The sequence below is a fragment of the Colobus angolensis genome, unplaced genomic scaffold (genome assembly GCF_000951035.1).
Source record: "Colobus angolensis palliatus isolate OR3802 unplaced genomic scaffold, Cang.pa_1.0 Scaffold107, whole genome shotgun sequence".
In the NCBI taxonomy this organism is placed as follows: domain Eukaryota; kingdom Metazoa; phylum Chordata; class Mammalia; order Primates; family Cercopithecidae; genus Colobus; species Colobus angolensis.
In genome coordinates this window covers 2,808,476-2,815,063 of record NW_012111697.1, presented here as the reverse complement: position 1 = coordinate 2,815,063, position 6,588 = coordinate 2,808,476, and positions in this window count along the sequence as shown.

The window sequence follows — 6,588 nt, the reverse complement described above, 5'->3', positions numbered from 1 at the left end:
GGCTGAGGCAGGAGAATGGTGTAAACCCGGGAGGGGGAGCTTGCAGTGAGCTGAGATCCGGCCACTGCACTCCAGCTTGGGCGACAGAGCGAGACTCCATCTCAAAAAAAAAAAAAAAAAGATGCAAAATCTTCTGTGTCTTCATCTGTATGACACTGCAGAATAATTGCATGCAAAAGTTTACATGAGTTTAAAATAAACCTTCATGACACAATGCTACATATTGTTCCAAAAAAAAATTATGTAGAAAGTGGCCTGAGGATACACACCAGATTCATATTAGTTCGTGCTTCAGAAGGAGAATATGTGACCAGGGATTCAGAAAAGGGAAAATTTAAAAGCTGTCCGTGACATCCTCTTTTACAATGAATAAATGTATTACACATTGAAACACAGCATAGGAGCTATTAAAGTTGATAGTTGCCAAATCTAAGTGATAATTAGAAATATATGTTTTATTGTTGTTCGTACTTTTCAGAAAGTGGAATTGTTTTTAATAAAATAAGGAGAGACAGGAATTAAAAATTTAAATTAATTTTATAAAACTTATTGTTATTTTTCTAAAACTTGGAGAAATTTACTATATTCAGTATATATAGGAGAGTATATTAAAGTTCAATTTTTATTCAAGCAAATTGTGACTTTCTTGTTTGAGTCAGATGTAGCATCTTTTATGGGGAATAAATTTGGCTGTCTTGTTCTAGGAGTAATTCCTGAAAGTCCAATGTAGCGTTAATTTCCATCACTATTTCAATGATTTTGTTAGACCCTAATTCGTGTTATATCATTTACTGCTTAAATATTTAAAACATTTTGTTTCCTGAAATTGAACTCTAACTTATAAAAAGTATTTGGTACCAGAACTGATTGCAGGCAACAGATATATTAAATGGGAATCTGGAATTGTCAAATCTGATCGTGTTTAAAGAAAGCAACATCTAGGTAACACTGGAAAATGGAACACTAGTTATGCCATGGCAAACTAATAACTGGCATGAAGGGCTTGAAGCTTTGGCAGATTGCATGTTGGAAGACAATCTTCCCTGGATTTCTTGGTTTTCCTGTACTGTGTGCATCTCCTGAGCAAGGAAAATTAACATGCTGTAAAGATATTTTCTCCTCTCCCCAAAACCGTATTGTCCCCATTCTAAGGGTAATGGTTTAGGGGCCCCTTTTATCTCCATGGAGCCAATTTCTTACATTCTGGGCTAGAAGCCTTTCCCTCCTTCTCAAGAAGAGAATTCATTTACATTCATCCCAGAGCAAAAGGTAGGTCTCTCTTCCACTTGATCTCTGGAGGGGAGATGAGTGAGCAGCTCCCAGATAAGCCTTGAATTACATGATTTTGGGGTTCTCGTCCTGTGATGCAAAGCCCTGCACATGCAAGGACACCTCACTGCACTGCCCCATGGGGAAATGAGGCATGGAGGAACCAACACAAACTACTGTGTAAGTAAAAGGTTTCCTGATCCAGAAGTCCTGTGATTCTGCTGATATGTGTATATAACCGGCAGACTCATTCATTCATAGGTAAGTGTAGAGTAACATTTCAGACCCTTCACAGTTCTGGATGTATAACTCAGACACTAGGTGGTTTCTAGATAATCCATGATGGTGAGGATGGGGAATATAAGGATTCCAAAATATGTTGGCTGCTTCTGATTGCACTAGTGAACTCACAAAAGAAAATGACAGCATCCTTAGAATGGCTTGAATGGTTTAAATGATCTCCATGCTATTCCTGTTTACCTCTCTGACCTCATCACTTACTCTTTCCAGGCCCTCCCTTGTTTCAGTCATGTTGGCCTTCGTATTCATGGATAATTAATTTGGTATTGGATTTGTAGTTCTTTTAGTTTTCAGTATGTCATATTAGTTCATTCCCCAAACACTCCAGGAGAACTTAAACAACATATTACATAATCTATGAGTTTGTGTTTCTTCTGTGGACAATTCCCTTGGGGGCTGGTTTTTCTGCTCAAAAATGGTGTTTGCTGAGTCTACTGTAGATCTGTGATCCTGAGATTCCTTTTGTAATTTTTTTTTTTTGAAACAGGGTCCTGCTCTGTCACTCAGGCTGGTGGTCCAATCACAGCTAACTGTAGCCTCCACTTCCCAGGCCCAAGTGATCCTCCCACCTCGGCCTCCTGAGTAGCTGGGACTACAGGTACGCACCACAGCACCTGGCTAATTTTTGTGGTTTCTTGTAAAGACGTGGTCTTGCTGTGTTGTCCAGGCTGGTCTCCAAATCCTGAGCTCAAGTGATCCTCCTGTGCCGGCCTCCCAAAGTGTTGAGATTACAGGCGTGAGCCACTACACCTAGTCTCCTTTGTAATTTTTGATGGGTTTGATGTAGTTTGGATGTTTTGTCCCCTTCAAATCTCATGTTGAAATGTGATCCCCAGTGTTGAAGGTGTGGCCTAGTGGGAGGTGTTTTGGTCATGCAGGCAGATCCCTCATGAATGGCTTGGTGACTTCCTCATGCTAATGAGTATGTTCTCACTCTATTAGTTCATGTGAGAGCTGGTTGTTTTAAAGAGCCTGCCATCTCTCTTTTTCCCTCTCTTGCCATATGAGATGCCTGCTCCCCCTTTGCCTTCTGTCATGAGTAAAAGCTTCCTGAAGCCTCACCAGAAACTGAACAGATGCTGATACCATTCTTGTACAGCCTGCAGAACCACGAGCCAAATAAACCTCTTTTAAATATAAATTACCCTGTTTCAGATATTCCTTTATAGGACACAAAAAGGACTAATACAGAAAACTGATACTGAAGAGTGGGGTGTTGCTATAAAGATACCTGAAGAGGTCAGGTATGGTGGCTCACACCTGTAATCCCAGCACTTTGGGAGGCTGAGGCAGGTAGATCATTTGAGGTCAGGAGTTCAAGACCAGCTTGGACAACATGGTGAAACCCTGTCTCTACTAAAAATACAAAAATTAGCTGTTTATGGTGACAGGTGCCTGTAATCCATTACTTGGGAGGTTAAGGCAGGAGGATCACTTGAACCCAGGCGGCAGAGGTTGCAGTGAGCTGAGATCACATCACTGTACTCCAGCGTAGGCAACAGAGATTCCGTCTGAAAAAGAAAAAACAAGGCAGCTGTGGAATTGAGTAACAGGTGGCAGAAGTTGGAAGAGAAGTTGGAAGAGTTTGGAGGGTTCAGAAGAAAAGAAGACAGGAAGATGAGTGAAAGTCTGGAACTTGTAGAGAATGGTTAAATGGTGTGACCAAAATGCTGATAGGAATATGAACCACGGGCCAGGCACGGTGGCTCAAGCCTGTAATCCCAGCACTTTGGGAGGCCGAGGCAGGCAGATCACGGGGTCAGGAGATCGAGACCATCCTGGCTAACACGGTGAAACCCCGTCTCTACTAAGAAATATAAAAAAGTAGCCGGGCGAGGTGGCGGGCACCTGTAGTCCCAGCTACTGGGGAGGCTGAGGCAGGAGAATGGCCTGAACCCGGGAGGTAGAGCTTGCAGTGAGCTGAGATCTGGCCACTGCACTCCAGCCTGGGTGACAGAGTGAGACTCCGCCTCAAAAAAAACAAACAAAACAACAACAACAACAAAAAATCAATGTAAACCACAGTATGAAGAAAATAAACATGAAAAATTATACAACAATCTCAAACGATGAAGAAAAAGCATTTGACAATATAAAACTCATTTTAATGATAAATGGTAATTCTTCACTCTGACAAAGGACATTTACAAAACATAAAAGACTAACTTTATAGTTAATAGTAAATAACTGGATGTTTCCCCCCTAAGATTAGACAAAAGCCATGAATAGCCACCCTTGCTCCTGCTATTCAACACTTAACTGGATGGCCTAGGAAATTCAGTGAGTGAAGAAAACTCGGACTAGATAGGAAGAAGTAAGACTGTCTTTGTTCACAAATGACATGGTTTTTCATGGAGAAAATCCTTAAAAATCTATAAAAGCTACTAGAACTCATAAATGAATGTGATGAGGTGACAGGAAAGTCAATGTGCAAAAAAACATTATTCTTATATAATAAAGATCATTTTCTGGTTGTTCATCAATAGCATTTGCCAAAATTTTAAGAATTATGACATACTAGGGAATAAGTTTAACAAAATATGTGAAAGACTGGAACACTAAATATTATAAAACATTGCTGAAATTAAGGAACTAACAAAAGGAGAGATATGTGCATGGATTGGTGGACTCAGAGTTATACTGTGAATCATCTCCATATTGATCTATAATCAGTGCAGTATGGGGATATTGATCTGTAGATCAATATAATCTACATTATAATCCCAGAAGCTTTTCCCCCTCCATAGAAATTGACAGGCTGATTTAATAATGTGTGAGTGAAAAGGAACCACAACAGTCAAAACAGTTTTGAAATGTACACTGATCAACGCTCTTTGGTATTGGAAGAATTATACATATATGTCACACTAGTGTCTTAGTCCATTTTAGCTGCTATAACAAAATGCTACAGACTGGGTCGTTTAAAGACAACAGAAATGTACTTCTCAAGTCCAGGTCGAGTGTTGGGTGAAGGCCTGCTCCTCATAAACAACTGTCTTTTTTAACCTCACACAGTGGAAGGGGTGAGGGGGTCTCTCCTGCCTCTCTTATAGGGGCACTAATCCCATTCATGAGGCCTCCACCCTCAAGAACTAATCATCTCCCAAAGCCCCTGCCTCCTAATACCATCACCTTGGGGGTGAGGATTTCAACATATAAATTTTGGAGGGACATAAACATTTAAACCATAGCAAATGATATAGAAGAGTATTAAGAAACATAAACATATGTGTGTGATCTGTTGATTTTTCCTTGAGCTTTATTAAGGTATAATTGATAAACAAAAATTGTACATATTTACAGCATAGACATGATGTTTTAATATATGTATACATTGTGAAATAACTAAATCAAGCTTGTGGGCTACTGGTTTCAACAAAGTAACTCCATGGAGAAAGATAATTCTCTTAAAGAACCTGTTCTGGAACAACTGAATATGATCATGCCTTCTTTTAACAGCTTTATTAATTACATTCACTGTGACAACAATTGTATGGGTGGTAGGGATAAAGAAGTGAACAAAGCAAAATTCTGGCTTTCAATCCTGGTTTCCTGTAGAGACATTAATTTTCTAATTTTGTTGTTTTTAAATTAATGTCTCAAATTATAGTTTTGCCATCCTATCTAAAGTTCTGATATATAGGCATCTCATGATCCTCTTTTCCTGAATAGGCCCTGATTTCAAATTTGGCTACCTCTTTAATCCCAAACTTATACATACATGTAATCACTTTCCCAATGGAGAAGTTAAAAATATCACTATCCAGATTACTAATTACATAAGAGAGACTTATGATGGAAAACGCCAGCACTGACTGCCTTAACCAAATTTTAAGAGTATTACTAATTATGGGAAAACCTGATACTATGTTTCTAGATATATGCGGCATCACCTTGGAAGTATTCTTCAGAACCCAGTGAAATATTTGTAACTTCCAATATATAGAAAAAACATGAGACAGAGGGTGATATAGTTTGGCTGTGTCCCCACCCAAATCTCATCTTGAATTGTTAACTCCCACAATTCCCACATGTCATGGGAGGAACCCAGTGGGAAGTGATTGAATTATGGGGATGGGTCTTTCCTGCCCTGTTCTCGTGATAATGAACAAGTCTCATGAGATTTGATGATTTTAAAAAGGGGGGTTTCCCTGCACAAGCTCCCTTCTCTTTGCCTACTGCCATCCACATAAGATGTGACTTGCTCCTCCTTGCCTTCTGCCATGATTGTGAGGCTTCCCTAGCCACATGGAACTGTAAGTCCAATTAAACCTCTTTCTTTTGTAAATTGCCCGGTCTCAGGTATGTCTGTATCAGCAGCATGAAAACAGACTAATACAGTAAATTGGTACCAGTAGAGTGGGGTGTTACTGAAAAGATACCTGAAAATGTGGAAGCGACTTTGGAACTGGGTAACAGGCAGAGGTTGGAACAGTTTCGAGGGCTCAGAAGAAGACAGGGAAATGTCGGAAAGTTTGGAACTCCCTAGAGATTTGTTCAATGGCTTTGACCAAAATGCAGCAACATGAAAACAGACTAATACAGAGCGTAAGTGACAGCATGAAGAAACAATCAAATACAGAATGCAAGGCATTCTATGACACACTTTCCTTGGATTCTTCAAAAAAACAAAATTTGTGTAGAAAGGGGGAGCTCAAAAGCAAGAGACTCAAAAGTGTAACGGTGAAGTCTACAACTTCTCAAATGTAGACATAAATATGTACAGATAAAGCAGCAGAGATAAAAGAAATAAGGCAAAATGTTATCAAAGATGGTGGTAATTTTATTATTCTTTCTACTATCCTCTATGCTGAAATTTCCATAGTAAAGCTGTCAAAGAAATTTTCAAGTGGATCATTTATTTTTGCTATCCTATTTTGATTTCCAATTTATCCTGAATTTTGGGCAAAGAATGTGGACTATAGGCTATTCTCAATATTTTCTCACACATTAAAACAGTGGGTATCTTTCAAAAGTTCAATCAACTTGAGATAAATGCTCTACACCAATATCTTGTTA